Consider the following 12,805-nt stretch of genomic DNA (forward strand, 5'->3'; position numbering starts at 1 on the left):
ATCACCCAACAATGTCTTCAAAGAGAAACCAACAACACTTCCTTGCAAGTTACAAAATTCCAGCCTCTAGATCTCTAGGTTGAGGGATCCATATATAGATGTTTACAGGAGAGTGAGTCAACTTCTGGGATTTTGATTAGTGTCATTTCACTGATAGTTCTTGGTTCCACTTGGAGATTTCAGATCTCTTACTCATCCCTAGGTGAATTCAAAGAGGCAACTGTCATATGAGCAGTTTCTAGAAGATTATTTGAGTTTCCACCTAGCAAATTGCTTCTACCATTTGTCTGCTCTCACTTATCGCACCCTACAGAAGGGATTTCCAGTAAGCATCGCACCCCTTGTGTGTAATAGGTGAGATGCATTGCACCCTATGCATGGAGCAGTCTATATGGTCAAATTTTGACTAGTTCTGAGTAGTTTTTCATGGAGAACTTCTAGGAGATGATGTAATCAGTTGACCTTGTTCCTTTAGGGTGTGAAACAACACTTTTAGGGGTTTAGAAGCCCTTTGTTTATGGACATATGTGATTGGGGTTGCAGTGCCCAAATATGTCTATAACAGTTACCCCCTAAAGCATGAGGTTGTAAATCTTTTGATGTCAGGTGAAATGCTTTATAATGAGGATCCAAGGTTTTTCGAATTGGAAGGTGACCTATAATAAGATACAATAAAATACATTATCTTCATAATATTTTCATGATGTAGCTGAGGTGGGCATTCCCATGCTCAGCTTTATAAATTAATATTCATGTACATAAGACAGACAATCATCTGTGTGGTAGACTAATGATTCTGGTAGAGCCATCATCCTTTAGTTTGGATGATTATCTGTGCAGCTGTGATGTACATTTGATGTCTTTATTTTTTTGAATATATCACAACCCAGATGGATGAAACTAGATCTGGAGTCTTCAAACTCGTTCAATCTTCGCCTGAAGTAAAAGTAGATCCATGTGAAAAGATGTTCTGATGTCGAACATGGAAAGAAGTCGCTTGATTACCAGCCAATGATGTAAGCTGTTAATAGGTGCGAGAAGAATCACAGATAATGATGATGACCCTCAAGTTACTGCAGTACAATTCACGTGGTGTGAATACATGAGTTGATGTCGAACACCACGTAAAATGTTTCGGTCGAAGGCCATTGATGTAAACCTGTCACTGGAAGTGAGAAACTTGCCATTGAGGAATGCAAGCTTCAAAGTACTGAAAGGGTTGTTCCTAAGTCAACTTCTTGGATAATGAGCTGATGTAGCCAAGAAGTGACCCATCGTAGGAGGGCCTTAATGAATCCCACATCTACGACATGGAACAGAGCAAATGATTTTGTGGAGGTGAAAACAATCTGATGATATAAGGTTCAGGGTGGCGGTCATGAAAAATGTAGCGAATGCGGTGTTAGCTAGGTTGGTGAATTCTCTAAGTGACTTTTCTTGAGCATACCAGTGACACTAAAATGGATTGGTAGCATTAACCCCAAGGTGAATGGTATGGCAGACCAATGGTGATATGACCGGTGAACGGAATAACCCAACCCAACTTAATCATGGTGACAGAGTGAAAGTGTCATGTTCAAGAGCAACCTACTACCAATGAAGCTATTCAAGTTTTCTTCCCTTTTTCCCCAGTCATTGTTGACCAGTACCTGTTTATTTTTCTTAAGCTTGAGGAGGATAACATATGCTTTTTCTATAATTTTTCCTTCGGGAAAATCTGTCGCTATGTTTTAACGAGCCTAGTGACAATGAAACTCGCTCTTGTCTGCATGGACAAGTTTGTCGCTATTGTTTTAACGAGTTTAATGACAAATATAACTCGTTCCTTTTCAATTTTAGAGAGTCTAAAAAGGGATGGAAAGGAAACTCTAGTAGTCCTTTTTCGTAATGTAATCCCTTAAGTCCAAAAAAGTATAAAATAATATGAAAGGGGTGATTTTTCGATAGTTTTAATGAGCCGAATCAAGACAAGCGCTTGATCTTTTTGTGTAATAATCCCTTGGGTCCAAAAATATTAAAATCTAGCGAAGGGATGGAACTTCCGATTGCTTTAACAAACTGGAGAGGAAAATTTCTCGACAATCTTTTCATATTTTACGAGTCAAATGAAAAGAGCTTAAAGCAGACTCGTTTTTTGAGGAATGAGTGATGTTTTTGGATAGCAATTGGTTCCAGGTAAGGTTTGGAACTTTTTTCAATCACGGCAATGTAAAGAAGGTGGCTAATAGAATCACTTGTTGTAGCTACTCCTCAAAAGGGGTAAACAATCAAATGGAGGCATATGATCGGCTAAAAAAGAGTGGAGGTGATGGTAAGAACACGAATAAGGTTCAAAAGCTAATAATTATGCGATCGCAAAGATTATTTACTGAAGGTGGTTTCATTTTTTAATAAGCTTAAACTTTGGGGGAACATTTGCTCATTCCTAGGTTTATTTTTTAACGAGCTTGAACTTCACGTAAAACTGCTCATGGCTAGGTTTATTTTTTAACAAGCTTGAACTTCCCGTAAAACTACTCGTGGCTAGGTTTATTTTTTAATGAGCTTGAACTTCGCGTAAAACTTCTCGTGATAATAGTCAGAGATGTTGATTTCACCATTAACACTATGTTCTTTTCATGGTCGTGATACCTGTTCAATTACTCCATCAAATTGATTAGAAATGTAAATACATGCTTGAAAAATGAGTTAAACAACAATATTTTACTTGAACTACATGAATAGTAACATAAAAATAGCTTTTACCTCTCATTTTTACCATTTCATTCAAATTTGGGATTTTTGGAGCTCTGGAGGTGTTTTCCCCCTTGATTTCCACCAGCTAATTCCGGGAGATTCTGTGGACTATTTTCGGCACCGTCTGGACCAAGTAGGAGCTAATCCTGAGCTCTTCAATTGCATTCTTTCCTTTTCTGATTCTGAGCATGTTTTCCTATTCTTCTGGGCCTCTAGGGTTTGAACAATTCATTCTCTCCCGATCGCACCTAATGTACATCAAAAGGTGAAATGCATACTGAGCTGGCCATTGGCCAGTCAGGATGCATCTTACCTAGTACATAGCTACAGTGCGATGGGTGCAAAAAGGAAAGTTTATGGACTGTTTTTTCATGGAAATTTTGCCTGTTTTTGCCTGAATCGGGATCCTAATTCTTCTCTTGTTTTTTTCAGAGATTCATTGGATCAAGATGGTCATTACATGGCGTGAACATGAGCACGAAGAAAAGGACATGTTTGCTTTACGTGATCTAGGTACGGTGACTGCTTTGCAGAACCGTGGTTTGCAAAAATTCTTCCGCATATCCAGCATGAGGCAACAAATCAATTTGTTGCAATATTTTCTCAATGCATGGGATCCTACCAACCAAGTGTTCCAGATTCGAGGTAAATCCATCCCTTTGACAGTTGAGGATATCTACTTCTTGACCGGTTTATCGAGGCGTGGTGCCCCTCTCTCACTATCAGGATTCGCCCATGGAGGTGAATCCGTGAGGGATTATATTCGTTGATTCTGTAGAGATGGATCTCAGCCGAGTAGGGACGGCAAGATCAGTATTCGAGATGTCACTGACTAGTCCTTGAGGACTATCTTATTCACCTTTTCTAGATTGGCTGGTAGTGTGGCTCTTCATTTGGACAATGGGTCCTATATGCAGTATGCTCTAGAATGCCTTAAACCAAAGGTATTCAACTAGTGTGATGCAATACTTCCGGTTATAAAAGAACAACTTACCAAGGTGAAGAACGAAATATATAAGAACTTTGGTTATGGTTCTATTCTGACCACTTTCACCTTGGAGAAGATCCCACTGATGCAACCACAATACATTTCACTCTGGCCGCCAGTACCGACGAAACCATGGATGCAAAGATGGGTCAATATTATGGCTAGACATGCTAGTGAGTCATAGATTTCATTCTCTGATGTCTTCTTTGAGTGGTTTGACCATTAGGAGATGGTCTTTGCTGAGTATCCATATGCTGGGATGGATTTCTGGGGTGACCCAGATTTGGTGCTGCTAGCTGGTGAGCTAGTGGGGTGTTATAGGTAAAAAGATCTGACCATATCTTTGTTTATTGTTTTCATAATGTTCTTGTGTCTTTTAAATGTTCTGAAGACTAATCAAACCCATATATTCATGCAGATATTGGACTAGTGCGACCAGCAGTGCGCCTGAGGATAGTAGCTTCCGTACCAATAGGAGAGGCTGTAGGGAGGGCTGTCCTTCACGATCTGGATGTAGCTGAGACCCTTGTAGTATTGCAGGATTAGATCGAGGGTCTCACCCTTGGTATCTAGGATGTGAGGACCGAAGAGTTACCTCTGAGATTACAGCGCCATACTACTGGCGTGCCGAATCGATGGACTAGGCTCTTACGTATGATCGCACATGTGGTGACTTGTTATCACCAGCACCATTAGCCTAGGGTGCTTTTCTGCATTTTTGCATTTTTGGGTCATTTGACCGATTTTGTCTTAGAAACAGAACATCTTTGATAAACTATAAACAGTTATATATATTTTTTATTTTCAGAGCTTTATTTTGGTTAAGTTATATGATTCTGATGCAAATGTTGATTGAAATGCTTTCTTTTATAAATGTTGCAAATGTCTATCTAACACATAATTTGCTAATGAATTAGTTAATGTGTTTAAGTTTCTGGAATTGTGTTGATATTGAATAGAATCAAACTGCCTTTCCAAAATCCTAACCATTAGGAATATACGATAGATGGCTGGATTCCAAACAGAATATATGCCAGTAAGCTGTAGGATGACACGTTGTGAGTCTAGCCTAACAAAAAGTTGGCGTATGCCACGTGGGATGGCATCAGAGAGAAGTTCTATCAATGTGCTATACTCAGTGATGTTTTTCATTGATCGACTAATACAAACTCCTCTGAAACTCACTAACTTGCCACTTGGATCAAAAATGGCCTAGGCCGCAGAAGATAGGTTCCGTGTACTACGACTAGCTCTGTCAGCATATCCAACAAATGATTCCAATAGGTTCGACATCCGCAACAAATGTAAAAGTGGATTACCTAACCAAAATGATCACTCTTGACGAAAACAAAAATGTAACAAAAGCATATGAAGAGGTTACTACACTTAGTCAAGCATAGTAACGCTTAAGGTACAACCCGTTTTGGGGTTGTTCCAGTGGAATTCCATCATAATCTACTAGCTCGTAGGCTCCTTTTGCTAACACTCATTTAACAATGTAGGGACCCATCCACAAATATTGGAACTTACCTGCTCCCAATTTATCGGATTCCTGATCGTAAAGCAAGACCAGGTCACCTTTTAAGAAGACACGGGGTTTGATATTTTTGTCAAACTACGCCTTAACTCGTTTCTTATGGGCTTTGTTAGCCATGGTGGCATCATGACGGGTTTCATCCAATTGGATTAGTTCCAAGAAACGAGCCTCTTCCTCTGAAGTTCCGGGGAGAAGGTCGATTGCAAGCTTGAGAGATGAAATCTCACATTGAATTGGTAAGACGGCTTCCAGACCATACACCAACTGAAAGGGTGTAAACCTGGTCACATTTCTTACCAAGGTTCTGTATGCCCACAAGGCAGAGTATAGGATTAGGTGCCAACTCCGTTTGTGGACTCCAATCATCATTTGCAGCATGTGCTTTAGGACTTTGTTGATGTCCTCAACTTGTCTGTTAGCTTGTGGATAATATGGAGTAGAACTATTGTGGGACAATCCTAGTTTGGCTACCAATTCGACGATCATGTGATTGTGAAAATGTGATCCATGATCTGTGACTATAGCCTGTGGAACACCGAACCTAGAGACTACATGATTGAAAAAGAAAAGAGCAGCCATTTCGCCATTGTTGTTTAATGTAGGCATCGCCTCGACCCATTTCGTAAAATAGTTAACTACGACTATGATATACCCATGCCCCCCGGCTGAGGTGGGGTTACATGTCATGAAATATATGCCTCATTTGGCGAATGGCCCAATAGCAACTACTAGTTGCAAAGGTGCGTGTGGTATCCTGGTTTTGCGGTTGAAGATTTGACAAGCATGGCAACTTCTGATTGCGGTTATGCAATCTTTGAACATTGTTGGCTAGAAGTAACCTACTCATAAAATCTTTTGTGTTGTAGTGTAACTAGATTGATGCCCCCGACACGTGCCTGAGTGACAATCATTCAGGACTTTTTCGGCCTCCTCGTGGGTGAGGCACCTTCGCAGAACTGTATCGATGCCGCTATGGTAAAGCGTATCACTGACAATCATGTGGTATTTCGCTTGCTATTGAGTACGTCGTTGTTTAGAGTGAGAGGTATTAGGCTTGTATGTTTGGGTTTGGAGATAGTTGATTATATCTCTGTACCACGGATCACTTGACGATATCAGAAACAAATATTCATCCACAATTTTTGCTTTGGATGTTAAATTGTTGGACGATGATGGGAGGTCGCATAGTAACTCTGTGAAAACTAGAGATTTCTTTGATTTTGATTTTATGAATTCCAGACTGAACTCTTGCAAAATAGCTATCCATTTCGAATATTTGCCCCCAAGTAACTGACGCGACAGAATGTAAGTCATAGGGTTGCAATTTGATAAAATGGTAGTTTTGCGAAAGAGGATATAGTGTCGAAATCTCTGTACTGCTTGAACAGCTGCAAGAGCAAGCTTTTCAACATAGGAGTACTTTCTTTCTGTATCATTTAAGTTTCAGCTTAAATAATAGACAGGATGTTCGATTCCATTTTCTTCTTGAACTAAAACCATTGCTATGGTTGTATCTGTTGTATTTAGATATAGGTTAAAGTCCTTTTGATACTCAGGAGCGTACATTAATGATGATTTAATTATGGATTCCTTTAGAGCATCAAAGGAAGCTTACGCAACCTGATCCCAGTTGAAGGGTACTTCTTTTTTCAAAAGACGCGTATAACCTTTAGAAAGTTCGGCGTAATTTGGAATGAACCTCCTCAGAAAGTTTACTTTCCCTTGGAGTTTCTAAATTTGAAGCAAATTTGAAGGTGGAGGCATATCGATGATTGCCTAAACCTTACATGGGTCGAGTCGAATTCCATATTTAGAAACCACAAAGCCAAGTAAATGATCAGAACCGACACAAAACACACACTTGTGTGGATTGAGTCGTATCTTGTAGTGTCAGCAACGTAGAAATATAGCTCTCAAATGCCACGGATGATCAGTGTGCTTTCACGAATGGGTTGGAAGATCATTGAGATATGGTTGAACGATGTTCTTGATGTCATGGAAGGCACAATTCATAGCCCTCTAAAATGTTGCCCCTGCGTTCTTTAAACCGAAAGGTAATTTTTGGTACGTAAATGTGCCCCACGACATATAAATGCAGTCCTTCACTGGTCCTAGGGGTGGATATTTATTTGATTATACCTGAAAAATCCATCCATAAATGAAAAGACTTCGCATCCAGTGCATTCATCAATTATCTGATCGATGAAGGGTGTAGGGTAGTTATCCTTTGGACAAGCTTGATTTACATCCCTGTAATCAATGCACACTCTAATCGTTCCTTGCTTTTTCATCACAGGAACAATATTCAATACCCAATCAGTTAGAGGAACTGGGTAAATGAAATCAGCATGTAAAAGTTTTTCAACTTTTGCCTTGATGGCAGAGGCTTTTTTTGGGTGCACTTGCCAAAGTCGTTGTCATACCGGTTTGACATCTAGATACATCTTGATTTCGTGTTCAACTATGCTTGAGCCAATGCTTGGCATTTCTTCATATGACCATGCAAAGACATCTTTGAATTTGTGAAAGAGAGCGTAATATATTTCCAGTCCTGAAGAAGAACAAGAATTGCCAACATGAATATTCTGTACAACATTAGGTTTGATTGAGATATTTATGGCGATAGTTTCTTCAATATTGGATAGATTTCACTTGGAATCCACCGTATTTACAGTATTTGATAGAAAATAAAAAAGTAAAGGATGATCAAGGTCGTTGGAATAATCTTTGTTGTAATCCAGAAGATGGGAATGATGGTGGTAATCTTCCCATGGTGCCTCTCCTGTCATCATCGACTGAATAATTCCTTCATCTGTAGAATGTACATGTGACCAAGGATCTGAAGAGGTGCCACATTCCTTTGACCTATCTACCCAAACACTCGATGAACATTGATTTGGGTTTGCCACCCAGGCTGAGAAAATTGATTGCTACAAAATCTCTATTGGGCTTGGAGGCAAAACCTGTTGATGATCCATGCTAACAAAATGTTCGGAAATCTTCTGAATGGAAGATATCATATTGCAGGTTCCTACTGTTGCCACTTTCGCCAAATTACTTGGAGGCGGTAGGGAAAAATTACCCATCAAGGTAGGGTCTTTCAGTAGGCCTACTCTGACATTTTGAAGTAAATGAGAGCTTCCATGGATCATTGGAATGCTTCCTGTAACTTGTGAACTATTGGGGAGAAAGGTTTGTTGATCAACGATTGTAATTCCTCCTTGGAAAGGAAATGCAATATTTTTAAACTAAGTTGATACAACAGCAGCCATGGCATAAATCTAGGGCCTTCCTAGTAAGATATTGTAATCGAGGTTTCCATCGATGACTTCAACGTCAATTTCTACTATCTTGCTCCCCCGTTCAACTTGTAAGTTACTTAAAATCCCTTACGAGGTGTATGTTCGTCCATCGAATGCTTTCAATGTCGTTGATGATCTTGACAAGGCTAGTGATCCTAAAGTTTTCCAGCAACTCATTGACATAATGCAAGTAGATTCCCCCTCATCAATAATTGTTCGATGAATAGTTTTGTTGAGGGATTTCACTTGGATGAGGAAAGCGAGTTGAGCTAGTAACTGAGGTTCAAATCCTTTATGATTAAAGGCCACAAGATTGGAATCCGCTGGGTCAATCCCACATATTGTTGATAATAGAGCCTGCTTTTGGGAGGGGCAATTTTGCAGTACTTCAATTGTTGACATAGCGGATGGTGATTGGGCTAGATCCTTTACTATATTATAATTCTGTGCTGCTCAAGCACAAGGATTAAATGTCGATTTGTGTACTATTCCCTTTGGCGGCTTTATTGTTAGCTCAGGAATGATGGGTGGCACAACTTCAGCTGAAGTTGTTGTCGAACTACTAGGTTGATCTACAGCCTTGTTGTTTGACAGCTGTGGATTCCCATAATCTTTATTCCTCGTCGATATCAAAGCATCATTTTGTTGTTTCAAAATGGAAAATGTAAGCACTTGGGATGGGGAAGCACTGTTGCTAGTAACTAGATTGGTTTCTAGGTTTGGAAACGGATCAATCAATACCGCTGAGGTTTTTGAATTTTTAAAAAACTTCTTAACCTTAGCTTTATATGGACAATCTCTCATCTAATTGTCCTCATCACATATGAGACATGGTTGATTAGGTTTCTTTTGCCCAGAAGGGTTTGCAGAAGATTTTTCAGTAGACGAATAATCATGTTTCTTCTTTTTGCCTTTCCCTTTTTTCTTGCCCCCTAGTTGCTTCGGTTCTTTGCCTTTGCGGTCGACATGGCATAAACCTCTGAGGCAAGAATTTCTTCATTCACATTTTGACCAGAAACCATATGGGATTTCTTAGATGTAGCCTTTACGGTTTTTGTGCTGGTAGTACCTATCATGCCACTGCTGGCATGAGAGTCTTTGTTTGATTTAGGAGGAGGAGGAATGGAAAACTCTGGTCTAGGAGCATCAGGGATTTTATCGTAGAGTGTGCCAGACTAAGTATAAATCAAGTCTAGATATTGTGCATGAGCAATGACTTGCTCTTCAGTGACAACTCCCCCCTTAGCCACATCTTCTGTAATAGACGGTAATAATGACTTAATAAACCATTCAGCTAGAAGCTGATCAGGAACATATGCTTTTACCATTCAACGACGACGTCACCACTCATGAATATGATCAGATATGTGAGTGGCTGTCATCTGCTTAAAACTGGTAAGAAGCTTTGTTCCTGTTTAGTACCTTAGGGGTAATTGAAAATGGGTTAAAAAGGTCATGGCAAGGGCGCTGAAGTTATTGAATGAAGCTCTAGGAAATTTTATGTACCATTTTTCCACTGGACCAGTTAACATTCGTTGAAAGAGGTGAAGCCTGATCAAATCGTCATTGAGAGTGTTGGACGAACACCACAGATGAAAAGTCATCACATGATTCGATGGATCTTCACTCGGATTTCCATTGAATTTCGGAATATCTGACGAAAGTTTATGAGGAATCGCCAGCCACAAAGGGGCATAAGCAATTGGATCATTTGTTAGCCTATTCAGATCTGGTAATTTGAACGTTGCGACGAAAGGCAACTATAGATTCAGGTTTGGCGAAGCATACCCAGGATAAGATGGGATCGCCTGAGCAGTGGGTCTTTGCATACCAGCATAATTTATTTTATCTTGATAACTTTCATAAGGTTGATGGGCATAACCATTATGATATGATTGATGGTGAACATTTTTAATATACGACTGCTCATTACCCACAAAGCTTTGTTGCTCAAGTCCTTGGTAAGCATGCTAGAATTGCGGTTGTTGATATTGCACCAGCCATGTTTGTGAAGCCATTTGTTGTTGTCCAATATTGGATGTTTGACGAAGATGAGGGGTGATAGTACCCATTTGAGCCTGAGTCACTTGAGTTAAGGAGCCACTAATTGGCGATTGTAGTTGAGTCGTTGAGAAAAGAGGCTGTTGTATTACGACCTGAGGGACTTGAGGTTGACATACAATAGGCAGTGCTTGTACTTACGACACCGTTACAATAGACGGTGTAGTGGGAATATTCGACACAGGTAGATTTGGTTGCATTGAATATACAACTCTTGGTTGTTGAGGCAGTATTGGCACCCAACCACTGGATGCAATTCCAGCTTGACCTAAACTCTGTTGTGAACTCTCATAGGTTGTTCTCCTGGAGGGAACAATGAAAAGGCATACTGCCCCCCATATGGCGGCAATCCAGTGTTCAAAGGAAAAATTGGTCCTTATAGACTAGACTGCCCAAATTGATACTGTTGTGGAGGATCAATTTTTTGAGACTCAACATAAGAAATTCTAGATATTATTCCGGATGAACAAATGCGAATAGACCATACTGTCGAAACAATCCCTCAGTGGACTCCATCTAGCAGTTGATAGCTAATTGGGACAGATGGTATACCAATGAACATTGTTGGAGTAGTGGCAGGAGGTTCTGCTACTACTGTATCGGATGACACAGTCCTAGATGTCGATGGTTGTTCAGACATATTGAGTCTATCTAAAAGAATTTCTAGCGATTCTACAAGAACTTGCGATGAATGTTGACTATCTTCTAAATTAGAAGGATATAGGTGGATCCCGGTTCCAAAATGCAATGGGGTACTGGATGGAATATCCTCCACAATCTCTTCTATTGCAATCAGTCTAGGTGGAAGAGGTGGACTGTCAAGTCAGTAAAATATTTCTAGTGCCGAAGAAGGTACACACTCTGCAACGACAGATGTTGGAGGGTTAACACCTTTTGAATCAGTCCTAGATGGAGCTGGTTCAGGATGTTGAAACACAAGTTTCAAACAAACCAGGAGACTTTGAGCCAGTTAAATGAGATCGCTTGGCCCAGAATGGTTTCATTTTTGGAGTCAAAGACAGTTGACTTGTTAGTCTTGGTGAACGATGGGGTTTTGATTGAATTTCTTCCACAATTGCAGATTACTTGATCAACTCAAAATAAAAAGGGAAAAATGTTATTCTAAATTAAATGAATTTTATGACACTTTGACACAACTTGCTTTTTCAATTTTTAAGAGTAGAGAAAAAGCTAAAGATGACTAGATAGTCGCCTTTGATTTTTAATGAGCCTGAAGTGACAAGTGCTCAGATGGACCTTTTCTTTTAAGGAGTTTGAAAAGGAACGAAAGTGACTAATTTGGAAATCTAGACAGAGGGGTTATCAAACCAATCAGAAAACTGTAGAATACATTTTACGGTATGGCAGTCAATCTTCCTGAATGTTGTGTTTAGTGCATTGCGATCAATAGGGCGACAGACATAGCTTCCTAAGGATAAACGATGTAGCCTATTGTGGTCTCCAAATATATACTAGACGGTACGTGGGAGCACAAGTCTGTAATGACACTTGTCATCTTAAAGAGGAGGAATCACCCAACCTACGATGAAAGTGATAGTTACCAGGCTTTACAACGCTGTTATACGTCTCTAGCCTAGACTTCTAAATGTTGTGTGTTAGGTTCCAAAGCGTTTTTATGTTCATTGAAGTTTATTTTACAATTGATATTTGTTAAGAAGTTTGCCTTTAAGGTTCACCATGTGATGTAGATATGCAATTCCTAAATATGCAATCTAAGATGATAAATAGTCATTTACTTTCTTTTTGCAATGAAAATCCTAGCTACTAAGGAAAGAAAAATGAAATTCTTTCAACATAGAGCAGAGAGCACACACTAGATGAACTTTTCCTAAATCAACTTCAGCATCTAGTCTTAATTCAAATGCACATGCATGTATTGTTTTTCAGTTTCCTTAATGTGAGAATGACAAAAATAAAACTAAGTATAGATCTGAACTATCTTCTTTCAAAGCAACAGTACTAACAATTTTCTTTTCAAAAAACAAAAGTAAGGTCAAGTTGACACTTTGCGATTTTGAATTTAAAACTACTTTCGACATTTTAAATACTAATGATTCAAATCAAATACAATGGTAAAAGTGTAGTCAATTATCTAAAAGAGGAATGCTTTGTGACACTCTTTTTCCTGACTGAAAACGACACTTGCGACACTTTCAAATC

This window comes from Pinus tabuliformis, chromosome 3_2, assembly GCF_031772625.1.
Source record: "Pinus tabuliformis cultivar Carrire ecotype Pingquan chromosome 3_2, CPIR1, whole genome shotgun sequence".
In the NCBI taxonomy this organism is placed as follows: Eukaryota; Viridiplantae; Streptophyta; class Pinopsida; order Pinales; family Pinaceae; genus Pinus; species Pinus tabuliformis.